The sequence below is a fragment of the Hemitrygon akajei genome, chromosome 9 (assembly GCF_048418815.1).
Source record: "Hemitrygon akajei chromosome 9, sHemAka1.3, whole genome shotgun sequence".
Lineage (NCBI taxonomy): Eukaryota > Metazoa > Chordata > Chondrichthyes > Myliobatiformes > Dasyatidae > Hemitrygon > Hemitrygon akajei.
In genome coordinates, this window is record NC_133132.1 from 80,746,539 (window position 1) to 80,762,949 (window position 16,411).

Genomic DNA, 16,411 nt, shown 5'->3' on the forward strand with positions numbered 1-16,411 from the left:
CCCTTTCCAGGCGGTGCCTCTATTGTATTGTACCTGTATTCAACCACATTCCAGGCGGTGCCTCTATTGTACTGTACCCGTATTCACACCCATTCCAGACGGTGACTGTATTGCCCTGTACCTGTATTCACCCCCATTCCAGGCGGTGCCTCTATTGTATTATACCTGTATAGACACCCATTCCAGACGAGTCCTCTATTGTACCTTACCTGTATTCACCCTCTCTCCAAATGCTGCCTCTATTGTACTATACACGTATTCACCCCAATTCCAGGTGGTGCCTCTATTGTACTGTACCTATATTCACCCCCATTCCAGACGGTGCCTGTATTGTACTGTACCTGTATTCACCCCCATTCCAGGCGTTGCCTCTATTGTACTGTACCTGTATTCACGCCCATTCCAGTAGGTGCCTCTATTGTACTGTACCCGTATTCACACCCATTCCAGGTGGTGCCTCTATTGTACTGTACCCGTATTCACACCCATTCCAGGCGGTGCCTCTATTGTATTGTAGCCATATTCACCACCATTCCAGGCGGTGCCTCTATTGTACTGTACCTGTAATCACCCCCCATTCCAGGCAGTGCCTCTATTGTACTGTAACCATATTCACCCCCATTCCAGGCGGTGCCTCAATTGTACTGTACCTATATTCACACCCATTAAAGGCGGTGACTATATTGCACTGTACAGGCATTCACACCCATTCCAGACGGTGGCTCTATTGTCCTGTACCGGTATTCACCCCCATTTCAGGCGGTGCCTCTACTGTACTGTACCTGTATTCACCCCCATTCCAGATGGTGCCTGTATTGTACTGTACCAGTATTCACCCCCATTCCAGGCGGTGCCTCTATTGTACTGAACCTGTAATCACCCCCATTCCAGGCGGTGCCTCTATTGTACTGTACCCATATTCACCCCCATTACAGGCGGTGACTATATTGCACTGTACAGGTATTCACACCCAGTCCAGACGGTGCCTCTATTGTCCTGTACCGGTATTCACCCCCATTTCAGGCGGTGCCTCTACTGTACTGTACCTGTATTCACCCCCATTCCAGAAGGTGCCTGTATTGTACTGTACCAGTATTCACCCCCATTCCAGGCGGTGCCTCTATTGTACTGAACCTGTAATCACCCCCATTCCAGGCGGTGCCTCTATTGTACTGTACCCATATTCACCTCCATTCCAGGCGGTGCCTCTATTGTACTGCACCTGTATACAAGCCCATTCCAGGTGGTGCCTCTATTGTACTGTACCCGTATTCACACCCATTCCAGACGGTGCTTGTATTATACTGTACCTGTAATCACCCCCATTCCAGGCGGTGCCTCTATTGTACTGTACCTGTATACAAGCCCATTCCAGGTGGTGCCTATATTGTACTATACCCGTATTCACACCCATTCCAGACGGTTCTTGTATTGTACTGTAACTGTAATCACCCCCATTCCAGGCGGTGCCTCTATTGTACTGTACCTGTATAAAAGCCCATTCCAGCCTGTGCCTCTATTGTACTGTACCTGTATTCACCCCCATTCCAGACGGTGCTAGTATTGTACTGTACCTTTATTCACCCACATTTCAGGCGGTGCCTCTATTGTACTGTACCTGTATTCACCCCCATTCTACACGGTTCCTGTATGCTACTTTACCTGTATTCACCCCCTTTCCAGGCGGTGCCTCTATTGTATTGTACTTGTATTCAACCACATTCCAGGCGGTGCCTCTATTGTACTGTACCCGTATTCACACCCATTCCAGACGGTGACTGTATTGCCCTGTACCTGTATTCACCCCCATTCCAGGCGGTGCCTCTATTGTATTATACCTGTATAGACACCCATTCCAGATGAGTCCTCTATTGTACCTTACCTCTATTCACCCTCTCTCCAAATGCTGCCTCTATTGTACTGTACCCGTATTCACACCCATTCCAGGTGGTGCCTCTATTGTACTGTACCCGTATTCACACCCATTCCAGGCGGTGCCTCTATTGTATTGTAGCCATATTCACCACCATTCCAGGCGGTGCCTCTATTGTACTGTACCTGTAATCACCCCCATTCCAGGCAGTGCCTCTATTGTACTGTAACCATATTCACCCCCATTCCAGGCGGTGCCTCAATTGTACTGTACCTATATTCACACCCATTACAGGCGGTGACTATATTGCACTGTACAGGCATTCACACCCATTCCAGACGGTGGCTCTATTGTCCTGTACCGGTATTCACCCCCATTTCAGGCGGTGCCTCTACTGTACTGTACCTGTATTCACCCCCATTCCAGATGGTGCCTGTATTGTACTGTACCAGTATTCACCCCCATTCCAGGCGGTGCCTCTATTGTACTGAACCTGTTATCACCCCCATTCCAGGCGGTGCCTCTATTGTACTGTACCCATATTCACCCCCATTACAGGCGGTGACTATATTGCACTGTACAGGTATTCACACCCAGTCCAGACGGTGCCTCTATTGTCCTGTACCGGTATTCACCCCCATTTCAGGCGGTGCCTCTACTGTACTGTACCTGTATTCACCCCCATTCCAGAAGGTGCCTGTATTGTACTGTACCAGTATTCACCCCCAGTCCAGGCGGTGCCTCTATTGTACTGAACCTGTAATCACCCCCATTCCAGGCGGTGCCTCTATTGTACTGTACCCATATTCACCTCCATTCCAGGCGGTGCCTCTATTGTACTGCACCTGTATACAAGCCCATTCCAGGTGGTGCCTCTATTGTACTGTACCCGTATTCACACCCATTCCAGACGGTGCTTGTATTATACTGTACCTGTAATCACCCCCATTCCAGGCGGTGCCTCTATTGTACTGTACCTGTATACAAGCCCATTCCAGGTGGTGCCTATATTGTACTATACCCGTATTCACACCCATTCCAGACGGTTCTTGTATTGTACTGTAACTGTAATCACCCCCATTCCATGCGGTGCCTCTATTGTACTAAACCTGTATAAAAGCCCATTCCAGCCTGTGCCTCTATTGTACTGTACCTGTATTCACCCCCATTCCAGATGGTGCTAGTATTGTACTGTACCTTTATTCACCCACATTTCAGGCGGTGCCTCTATTGTACTGTACCTGTATTCACCCCCATTCTAGACGGTTCCTGTATGCTACTTTACCTGTATTCACCCCCTTTCCAGGCGGTGCCTCTATTGTATTGTACCTGTATTCAACCACAATCCAGGCGGTGCCTCTATTGTACTGTACCCGTATTCACACCCATTCCAGACGGTGACTGTATTGCCCTGTACCTGTATTCACCCCCATTCCAGGCGGTGCCTCTATTGTATTATACCTGTATAGACACCCATTCCAGACGAGTCCTCTATTGTACCTTACCTCTATTCACCCTCTCTCCAAATGCTGCCTCTATTGTACTATACACGTATTCACCCCAATTCCAGGTGGTGCCTCTATTGTACTGTACGTATATTCACCCCCATTCCAGACGGTGCCTGTATTGTACTGTACCTGTATTCACCCCCATTCCAGGCGTTGCCTCTATTGTACTGTACCTGTATTCACGCCCATTCCAGTAGGTGCCTCTATTGTACTGTACCCGTATTCACACCCATTCCAGGTGGTGCCTCTATTGTACTGTACCCGTATTCACACCCATTCCAGGCGGTGCCTCTATTGTATTGTAGCCATATTCACCACCATTCCAGGCGGTGCCTCTATTGTACTGTACCTGTAATCACCCCCATTCCAGGCAGTGCCTCTATTGTACTGTAACCATATTCACCCCCATTCCAGGCGGTGCCTCAATTGTACTGTACCTATATTCACACCCATTACAGGCGGTGACTATATTGTACTGTACAGGCATTCACACCCATTGCAGACGGTGCCTCTATTGTCCTGTACCGGTATTCACCCCCATTTCAGGCGGTGCCTCTACTGTACTGTACCTGTATTCACCCCCATTCCAGATGGTGCCTGTATTGTACTGTACCAGTATTCACCCCCATTCCAGGCGGTGCCTCTATTGTACTGAACCTGTAATCACCCCCTTTCCAGGCGGTGCCTCTATTGTACTGTACCCATATTCACCCCCATTACAGGCGGTGACTATATTGCACTGTACAGGTATTCACACCCATTCCAGACGGTGCCTCTATTGTCCTGTACCGGTATTCACCCCCATTTCAGGCGGTGCCTCTACAGTACTGTACCTGTATTCACCCCCATTCCAGAAGGTGCCTGTATTGTACTGTACCAGTATTCACCCCCATTCCAGGCGGTGCCTCTATTGTACTGAACCTGTAATCACCCCCATTCCAGGCGGTGCCTCTATTGTACTGTACCCATATTCACCTCCATTCCAGGCGGTGCCTCTATTGTACTGCACCTGTATACAAGCCCATTCCAGGTGGTGCCTCTATTGTACAGTACCCGTATTCACACCCATTCCAGACGGTGCTTGTATTATACTGTACCAGTAATCACCCCCATTCCAGGCGGTGCCTCTATTGTACTGTACCTGTATACAAGCCCATTCCAGGTGGTGCCTATATTGTACTATACCCGTATTCACACCCATTCCAGACGGTGCTTGTATTGTACTGTAACTGTAATCACCCCCCATTCCAGGCGGTGCCTCTATTGTACTGTACCCATATTCACCCCCATTCCTGGCGGTGCCTCTATTGTACTGTACCCGTATTCACACCCATTCCAGACGGTGCTTGTATTATACTGTACCTGTAATCACCCCCATTCCAGGCGGTGCCTCTATTGTACTGTACCTGTATACAAGCCCATTCCAGGTGGTGCCTATATTGTACTATACCCGTATTCACACCCATTCCAGACGGTTCTTGTATTGTACTGTAACTGTAATCACCCCCATTCCATGCGGTGCCTCTATTGTACTAAACCTGTATAAAAGCCCATTCCAGCCTGTGCCTCTATTGTACTGTACCTGTATTCACCCCCATTCCAGATGGTGCTAGTATTGTACTGTACCTTTATTCACCCACATTTCAGGCGGTGCCTCTATTGTACTGTACCTGTATTCACCCCCATTCTAGACGGTTCCTGTATGCTACTTTACCTGTATTCACCCCCTTTCCAGGCGGTGCCTCTATTGTATTGTACCTGTATTCAACCACAATCCAGGCGGTGCCTCTATTGTACTGTACCCGTATTCACACCCATTCCAGACGGTGACTGTATTGCCCTGTACCTGTATTCACCCCCATTCCAGGCGGTGCCTCTATTGTATTATACCTGTATAGACACCCATTCCAGACGAGTCCTCTATTGTACCTTACCTCTATTCACCCTCTCTCCAAATGCTGCCTCTATTGTACTATACACGTATTCACCCCAATTCCAGGTGGTGCCTCTATTGTACTGTACGTATATTCACCCCCATTCCAGACGGTGCCTGTATTGTACTGTACCTGTATTCACCCCCATTCCAGGCGTTGCCTCTATTGTACTGTACCTGTATTCACGCCCATTCCAGTAGGTGCCTCTATTGTACTGTACCCGTATTCACACCCATTCCAGGTGGTGCCTCTATTGTACTGTACCCGTATTCACACCCATTCCAGGCGGTGCCTCTATTGTATTGTAGCCATATTCACCACCATTCCAGGCGGTGCCTCTATTGTACTGTACCTGTAATCACCCCCATTCCAGGCAGTGCCTCTATTGTACTGTAACCATATTCACCCCCATTCCAGGCGGTGCCTCAATTGTACTGTACCTATATTCACACCCATTACAGGCGGTGACTATATTGTACTGTACAGGCATTCACACCCATTGCAGACGGTGCCTCTATTGTCCTGTACCGGTATTCACCCCCATTTCAGGCGGTGCCTCTACTGTACTGTACCTGTATTCACCCCCATTCCAGATGGTGCCTGTATTGTACTGTACCAGTATTCACCCCCATTCCAGGCGGTGCATCTATTGTACTGAACCTGTAATCACCCCCCTTTCCAGGCGGTGCCTCTATTGTACTGTACCCATATTCACCCCCATTACAGGCGGTGACTATATTGCACTGTACAGGTATTCACACCCATTCCAGACGGTGCCTCTATTGTCCTGTACCGGTATTCACCCCCATTTCAGGCGGTGCCTCTACAGTACTGTACCTGTATTCACCCCCATTCCAGAAGGTGCCTGTATTGTACTGTACCAGTATTCACCCCCATTCCAGGCGGTGCCTCTATTGTACTGAACCTGTAATCACCCCCATTCCAGGCGGTGCCTCTATTGTACTGTACCCATATTCACCTCCATTCCAGGCGGTGCCTCTATTGTACTGCACCTGTATACAAGCCCATTCCAGGTGGTGCCTCTATTGTACAGTACCCGCCATTCCAGACGGTGCTTGTATTATACTGTACCAGTAATCACCCCCATTCCAGGCGGTGCCTCTATTGTACTGTACCTGTATACAAGCCCATTCCAGGTGGTGCCTATATTGTACTATACCCGTATTCACACCCATTCCAGACGGTGCTTGTATTGTACTGTAACTGTAATCACCCCCATTCCAGGCGGTGCCTCTATTGTACTGTACCCATATTCACCCCCATTCCTGGCGGTGCCTCTATTGTACTGTACCTGTATACAAGCCCATTCCAGCCTGTGCCTCTATTGTACTGTACCTGTATTCACCCCCATTCCAGACGGTGCTAGTATTGTACTGTACCTTTATTCACCCCCATTCCAGGCTGTCCCTCTATTGTACTGTACCTGTATTCACCCCCATTCCAGACGGTGCCTGTATTGTACTGTACCTGTATTCACCCCCACTCCAGACGGTGCCTCTATTGTAATGTACCTGTATTCACCACCATTCCAGACGGTGCCTCTGTTATACTGTACCTGTATTCACCCGAATTCCAGGCTGCACCTCTATTGTACTGTACCCATATTCACCCCCATTACAGGCGGTGACTCTATTATACTGTACACGTATTCACCACCATTCCTGGCGGTGCCTGTATTGTATTGTACCTGTATTCACCCCCATTCCAGAAGGTGCCTCTATTGTACTGTACCGGTATTCACCCACATTTCAGGCAGTGCCTCTATTGTACTGTACCTGTATACACCCCCTTTTCAGGCGGTGCCTCTATTGTACTGTACCTATATTCACCCCCACTCCAGACGGTGCCTCTATTGTAATGTACCTGTATTCACCCCCATTCCAGGCGGTGCCTCTATTGTATTGTACCTGTATAGACACCCATTCCAGACAAGTCCTCTATGTACCTTACCTGTATTCACCCTCTCTCCAATGCTGCCTCTATTGTACTATACACGTATTCACAACCCATTCCAGACGGTGCCTCTATTGTCCTGTACCGGTATTCACCCCCATTTCAGGCGGTGCCTCCACTGTACTGTACCTGTATTCACCCCCATTCCAGATGGTGCCTGTATTGTACTGTACCAGTATTCACCCCCATTCCAGGCGGTGCCTCTATTGTACTGAACCTGTAATCAACCCCATTCCAGGCGGTGCCTCTATTGTACTGTACCCATATTCACCTCCATTCCAGGCGGTGCCTCTATTGTACTGCACCTGTATACAAGCCCATTCCAACCTGTGCCTCAATTGTACTGTACCTGTATCACCCCCATTCCAGTCGGTGCTAGTATTGTACTGTACCTTTATTCACCCCCATTCCAGGCTGTGCCTCTATTGTACTGTACCTGTATTCACCCCCATTCCAGACGGTGCCTGTATTGTACTGTACCTGTATTCACCCCCACTCCAGACGGTGCCTCTATTGTAATGTACCTGTATTCACCACCATTCCAGACGGTGCCTCTGTTATACTGTACCCGTATTCACCCGAATTCCAGGCTGCACCTCTATTGTACTGTACCCATATTCACCCCCATTACAGGCGGTGACTCTATTGATACTGTACACGTATTCACCACCATTCCTGGCGGTGCCTGTATTGTATTGTACCTGTATTCACCCCCATTCCAGAAGGTGCCTCTATTGTACTGTACCGGTATTCACCCACATTTCAGGCGGTGCCTCTATTGTACTGTACCTGTATACACCCCCTTTCCAGGCGGTGCCTCTATTGAACTGTACCTATATTCACGTCCATTCCAGAAGGGGCCTCTATTGTACTGTACCTGTATTCACGTCCATTCCAGGCGGTGCCTCTATTGTACAGTACTTGTATACACCCCCCATTCCAGATGGTGCCTCTATTGTACTGTACCTGTATTCACACCCATTCCAGGCAGTGCCTCTATTGTACAGTACTTGTATTCACCCCCATTATAGGCGGTGCCTCTATTGTACTGTACCTGTATTCACGCCTATTCCAGGTGTGCATCTATTGTACTGTACCTGTATTCACACACATTCCAGGCAGTGCCTCTATTGTACAGTACTTGTATTCACCCCCATTCCAGGCGGTGCCTCTATTGTACTGTACCTGTATTCACGCCCATTCCAGGTGGTGCCTCTATTGTACTGTACCTGTATTCAACCCCATTCCATGCGGTGCCTCTATTGAACAGTACTTGTGTACACCCCCATTCCAGTTGGTGCCTCTATTGTACTGTACCTGTATTCAAACCCCATTCCAGGCAGTGATTCTATTGTACAGTACTTGTATTCACCCCATTCCAGATGGTGCCTCTATTCTACTATACCTGTATTCACACCCATTCCAGGCAGTGCCTCATATTGTACAGATGTACTTGTATTCACCCCCAATCCAGATGGTGCCTCTATTATACTGTACCTGTATTCACACCCATTCCAGGCAGTGCCTCTATTGTACTGTACCTGTATTCACCCCCATTCCAGGCGGTGCCTCTATTGTATTATACCTGTATAGACACCCATTCCAGACGAGTCCTCTATTGTACCTTACCTGTATTCACCCTCTCTCCAAATGCTTCCTCTATTGTACTATACACGTATTCACACCAATTCCAGGTGGTGCCCTCTATTGTACTGTACCTATATTCACCCCCATTCCAGACGGTGCCTGTATTGTACTGTACCTGTATTCACCCCCATTCCAGGCGTTGCCTCTATTGTACTGTAACCTGTATTCACGCCCATTCCAGTAGGTGCCTCTATTGTACTGTACCCGTATTCACACCCATTCCAGGTGGTGCCTCTATTGTACTGTACCCGTATTCACACCCATTCCAGGCGGTGCCTCTATTGTATTGTAGCCATATTCACCACCATTCCAGGCGGTGCCTCTATTGTACTGTACCTGTAATCACCCCCCATTCCAGGCACTGCCTCTATTGTACTGTAACCATATTCACCCCCATTCCAGGCGGTGCCTCAATTGTACTGTACCTATATTCACACCCATTACAGGCGGTGACTATATTGCACTGTACAGCCATTCACACCCATTCCAGACGGTGCCTCTATTGTCCTGTACCGGTATTCACCCCCCATTTCAGGCGGTGCCTCTACTGTACTGTACCTGTATTCACCCCCATTCCAGATGGTGCCTGTATTGTACTGTACCAGTATTCACCCCCATTCCAGGCGGTGCCTCTATTGTACTGAACCTGTAATCACCCCCATTCCAGGCGGTGCCTCTATTGTACTGTACCCATATTCACCCCCATTACAGGCGGTGACTATATTGCACTGTACAGGTATTCACACCCATTCCAGACGGTGCCTCTATTGTCCTGTACCGGTATTCACCCCCATTTCAGGCGGTGCCTCTACTGTACTGTACCTGTATTCACCCCCCATTCCAGAAGGTGCCTGTATTGTACTGTACCAGTATTCACCCCCCATTCCAGGGCGGTGCCTCTATTGTACTGAACCTGTAATCACCCCCATTCCAGGCGGTGCCTCTATTGTACTGTACCCATATTCACCTCCATTCCAGGCGGTGCCTCTATTGTACTGCACCTGTATACAAGCCCATTCCAGGTGGTGCCTCTATTGTACTGTACCCGTATTCAAACCCATTCCAGACGGTGCTTGTATTATACTGTACCTGTAATCACCCCCATTCCAGGCGGTGCCTCTATTGTACTGTACCTGTATACAAGCCCATTCCAGGTGGTGCCTATATGTACTATACCCGTATTCACACCCATTCCAGACGGTGCTTGTATTGTACTGTAACTGTAATCACCCCCATTCCAGGCGGTGCCTCTATTGTACTGTACGTATATTCACCCCCATTCCAGACGGTGCCTGTATTGTACTGTACCTGTATTCACCCCCATTCCAGGCGTTGCCTCTATTGTACTGTACCTGTATTCACGCCCATTCCAGTAGGTGCCTCTATTGTACTGTACCCGTATTCACACCCATTCCAGGTGGTGCCTCTATTGTACTGTACCCGTATTCACACCCATTCCAGGCGGTGCCTCTATTGTATTGTAGCCATATTCACCACCATTCCAGGCGGTGCCCTCTATTGTACTGTACCTGTAATCACCCCCATTCCAGGCAGTGCCTCTATTGTACTGTAACCATATTCACCCCAATTCCAGGCGGTGCCTCAATTGTACTGTACCTATATTCACACCCATTACAGGCGGTGACTATATTGTACTGTACAGGCATTCACACCCATTGCAGACGGTGCCTCTATTGTCCTGTACCGGTATTCACCCCCATTTCAGGCGGTGCCTCTACTGTACTGTACCTGTATTCACCCCCATTCCAGATGGTGCCTGTATTGTACTGTACCAGTATTCACCCCCATTCCAGGCGGTGCCTCTATTGTACTGAACCTGTAATCACCCCCTTTCCAGGCGGTGCCTCTATTGTACTGTACCCATATTCACCCCCATTACAGGCGGTGACTATATTGCACTGTACAGGTATTCACACCCATTCCAGACGGTGCCTCTATTGTCCTGTACCGGTATTCACCCCCATTTCAGGCGGTGCCTCTACAGTACTGTACCTGTATTCACCCCCATTCCAGAAGGTGCCTGTATTGTACTGTACCAGTATTCACCCCCATTCCAGGCGGTGCCTCTATTGTACTGAACCTGTAATCACCCCCATTCCAGGCGGTGCCTCTATTGTACTGTACCCATATTCACCTCCATTCCAGGCGGTGCCTCTATTGTACTGCACCTGTATACAAGCCCATTCCAGGTGGTGCCTCTATTGTACAGTACCCGTATTCACACCCATTCCAGACGGTGCTTGTATTATACTGTACCTGTAATCACCCCCATTCCAGGCGGTGCCTCTATTGTACTGTACCTGTATACAAGCCCATTCCAGGTGGTGCCTATATTGTACTATACCCGTATTCACACCCATTCCAGACGGTGCTTGTATTGTACTGTAACTGTAATCACCCCCATTCCAGGCGGTGCCTCTATTGTACTGTACCCATATTCACCCCCATTCCTGGCGGTGCCTCTATTGTACTGTACCTGTATACAAGCCCATTCCAGCCTGTGCCTCTATTGTACTGTACCTGTATTCACCCCCATTCCAGACGGTGCTAGTATTGTACTGTACCTTTATTCACCCCCATTCCAGGCTGTCCCTCTATTGTACTGTACCTGTATTCACCCCCATTCCAGACGGTGCCTGTATTGTACTGTACCTGTATTCACCCCCACTCCAGACGGTGCCTCTATTGTAATGTACCTGTATTCACCACCATTCCAAGACGGTGCCTCTGTTATACTGTACCTGTATTCACCCGAATTCCAGGCTGCACCTCTATTGTACTGTACCCATATTCACCCCCATTACAGGCGGTGACTCTATTATACTGTACACGTATTCACCACCATTCCTGGCGGTGGCCTGTATTGTATTGTACCTGTATTCACCCCCATTCCAGAAGGTGCCTCTATTGTACTGTACCAGGTATTCACCCACATTTCAGGCAGTGCCCTCTATTGTACTGTACCTGTATACACCCCCTTTCAGGCGGTGCCTCTATTGTACTGTACCTATATTCACCCCCACTCCAGACGGTGCCTCTATTGTAATGTACCTGTATTCACCCCCATTCCAGGCGGTGCCTCTATTGTATTGTACCTGTATAGACACCCATTCCAGACAAGTCCTCTATTGTACCTTACCTGTATTCACCCTCTCTCCAAATGCTGCCCTCTATTGTACTATACACGTATTCACAACCATTCCAGACGGTGCCTCTATTGTCCTGTACCGGTATTCACCCCCATTTCAGGCGGTGCCTCCACTGTACTGTACCTGTATTCACCCCCATTCCAGATGGTGCCTGTATTGTACTGTACCAGTATTCACCCCCATTCCAGGCGGTGCCTCTATTGTACTGAACCTGTAATCAACCCCATTCCAGGCGGTGCCTCTATTGTACTGTACCCATATTCACCTCCATTCCAGGCGGTGCCTCTATTGTACTGCACCTGTATACAAGCCCATTCCAACCTGTGCCTCAATTGTACTGTACCTGTATTCACCCCCATTCCAGTCGGTGCTAGTATTGTACTGTACCTTTATTCACCCCCATTCCAGGCTGTGCCTCTATTGTACTGTACCTGTATTCACCCCCATTCCAGACGGTGCCTGTATTGTACTGTACCTGTATTCACCCCCACTCCAGACGGTGCCTCTATTGTAATGTACCTGTATTCACCACCATTCCAGACGGTGCCTCTGTTATACTGTACCGTATTCACCCGAATTCCAGGCTGCAACCTCTATTGTACTGTACCCATATTCACCCCCATTACAGGCGGTGACTCTATTATACTGTACACGTATTCACCACCATTCCTGGCCGTGCTGTATTGTATTGTACCTGTAATTCACCCCCATTCCAGAAGGTGCCTCTATTGTACTGTACCGGTATTCACCCACCATTTCAGGCGGTGCCTCTATTGTACTGTACCTGTATACCACCCCCTTTCCAGGCGGTGCCTCTATTGAACTGTACCTATATTCACGTCCATTCCAGAAGGTGCCTCTATTGTACTGTACCTGTATTCACGTCCATTCCAGGCGGTGCCTCTATTGTACAGTACTTGTATACACCCCCATTCCAGATGGTGCCCTCTATTGTACTGTACCTGTATTCACACCCATTCCAGGCAGTGCCTCTATTGTACAGTACTTGTATTCACCCCCATTATAGGCGGTGCCTCTATTGTACTGTACCTGTATTCACGCCTATTCCAGGTGGTGCCTCTATTGTACTGTACCTGTATTCACACACATTCCAGGCAGTGCCTCTATTGTACAGTACTTGTATTCACCCCCATTCCAGGCGGTGCCTCTATTGTACTGTACCTGTATTCACGCCCATTCCAGTGGTGCCTCTATTGTACTGTACCTGTATTCAACCCCATTCCATTGCGGTGCCTCTATTGAACAGTACTTGTGTACACCCCCATTCCAGTTGGTGCCTCTATTGTACTGTACCTGTATTCACACCCATTCCAGGCAGTGATTCTATTGTACAGTACTTGTATTCACCCCCATTCCAGATGGTGCCTCTATTCTACTATACCTGTATTCACACCCATTCCAGGCAGTGCCTCTATTGTACAGTACTTGTATTCACCCCCAATCCAGATGGTGCCTCTATTATACTGTACCTGTATTCACACCCATTCCAGGCAGTGCCTCATTGTACTGTACCTGTATTCACCCCCATTCCAGGCGGTGCCCTCTATTGTATTATACCTGTATAGACACCCATTCCAGACGAGTCCTCTATTGTACCTTACCTGTATTCACCCTCTCTCCAAATGCTTCCTCTATTGTACTATACACGTATTCACACCAATTCCAGGTGGTGCCTCTATTGTACTGTACCTATATTCACCCCCATTCCAGACGGTGCCTGTATTGTACTGTACCTGTATTCACCCCCATTCCAGGCGTTGCCTCTATTGTACTGTACCTGTATTCACGCCCATTCCAGTAGGTGCCTCTATTGTACTGTACCCGTATTCACACCCATTCCAGGTGGTGCCTCTATTGTACTGTACCCGTATTCACACCCATTCCAGGCGGTGCCTCTATTGTATTGTAGCCATAATTCACCACCATTCCAGGCGGTGCCTCTATTGTACTGTACCTGTAATCACCCCCATTCCAGGCACTGCCTCTATTGTACTGTAACCATATTCACCCCCCATTCCAGGCGGTGCCTCAATTGTACTGTACCTATATTCACACCCATTACAGGCGGTGACTATATTGCACTGTACAGCCATTCACACCCATTCCAGACGGTGCCTCTATTGTCCTGTACCGGTATTCACCCCCATTTCAGGCGGTGCCTCTACTGTACTGTACCTGTATTCACCCCCATTCCAGATGGTGCCTGTATTGTACTGTACCAGTATTCACCCCCATTCCAGGCGGTGCCTCTATTGTACTGAACCTGTAATCACCCCCATTCCAGGCGGTGCCTCTATTGTACTGTACCCATATTCACCCCCATTACAGGCGGTGACTATATTGCACTGTACAGGTATTCACACCCATTCCAGACGGTGCCTCTATTGTCCTGTACCGGTATTCACCCCCATTTCAGGCGGTGCCTCTACTGTACTGTACCTGTATTCACCCCCATTCCAGAAGGTGCCTGTATTGTACTGTACCAGTATTCACCCCCATTCCAGGCGGTGCCTCTATTGTACTGAACCTGTAATCACCCCCATTCCAGGCGGTGCCTCTATTGTACTGTACCCATATTCACCTCCATTCCAGGCGGTGCCTCTATTGTACTGCACCTGTATACAAGCCCATTCCAGGTGGTGCCTCTATTGTACTGTACCCGTATTCAAACCCATTCCAGACGGTGCTTGTATTATACTGTACCTGTAATCACCCCCATTCCAGGCGGTGCCTCTATTGTACTGTACCTGTATACAAGCCCATTCCAGGTGGTGCCTATATTGTACTATACCCGTATTCACACCCATTCCAGACGGTGCTTGTATTGTACTGTAACTGTAATCACCCCCATTCCAGGCGGTGCCTCTATTGTACTGTACCCATATTCACCCCCATTCCTGGCGGTGCCTCTATTGTACTGTACCTGTATAAAAGCCCATTCCAGCCTGTGCCTCTATTGTACTGTACCTGTATTCACCCCCATTCCAGACGGTGCTAGTATTGTACTGTACCTTTATTCACCCCCATTCCAGGCTGTGCCTCTATTGTACTGTACCTGTATTCACCCCCATTCCAGACGGTGCTAGTATTGTACTGTACCTTTATTCACCCACATTTCAGGCGGTGCCTCTATTGTACTGTACCTGTATTCACCCCCATTCTAGACGGTTCCTGTATGCTACTTTACCTGTATTCACCCCCTTTCCAGGCGGTGCCTCTATTGTATTGTACCTGTATTCAACCACATTCCAGGCGGTGCCTCTATTGTACTGTACCCGTATTCACACCCATTCCAGACGGTGACTGTATTGCCCTGTACCTGTATTCACCCCCATTCCAGGCGGTGCCTCTATTGTATTATACCTGTATAGACACCCATTCCAGACGAGTCCTCTATTGTACCTTACCTGTATTCACCCTCTCTCCAAATGCTGCCTCTATTGTACTATACACATATTCACCCCAATTCCAGGTGGTGCCTCTATTGTACTGTACCTATATTCACCCCCATTCCAGACGGTGCCTGTATTGTACTGTACCTGTATTCACCCCCATTCCAGGCGTTGCCTCTATTGTACTGTACCTGTATTCACGCACATTCCAGTAGGTGCCTCTATTGTACTGTACCCGTATTCACACCCATTCCAGATGGTGCCTCTATTGTACTGTACCCGTATTCACACCCATTCCAGGCGGTGCCTCTATTGTATTGTAGCCATATTCACCACCATTCCAGGCGGTGCCTCTATTGTACTGTACCTGTAATCACCCCCATTCCAGGCAGTGCCTCTATTGTACTGTAACCATATTCACCCCCATTCCAGGCAGTGCCTCAATTGTACTGTACCTATATTCACACCCATTACAGGCGGTGACTATATTGCACTGTACAGGCATTCACACCCATTCCAGACGGTGCCTCTATTGTCCTGTACCGGTATTCACACCCATTTCAGGCGGTGCCTCTACTGTACTGTACCTGTATTCACCCCCATTCCAGATGGTGCCTGTATTGTACTGTACCAGTATTCACCCCCATTCCAGGCGGTGCCTCTATTGTACTGAACCTGTAATCACCCCCATTCCAGGCGGTGCCTCTATTGTACTGTACCCATATTCACCCCCATTACAGGCGGTGACTATATTGCACTGTACAGGTATTCACACCCAGTCCAGACGGTGCCTCTATTGTCCTGTACCGGTATTCACCCCCATTTCAGGCGGTGCCTCTACTGTACTGTACCTGTATTCACCCCCATTCCAGAAGGTGCCTGTATTGTACTG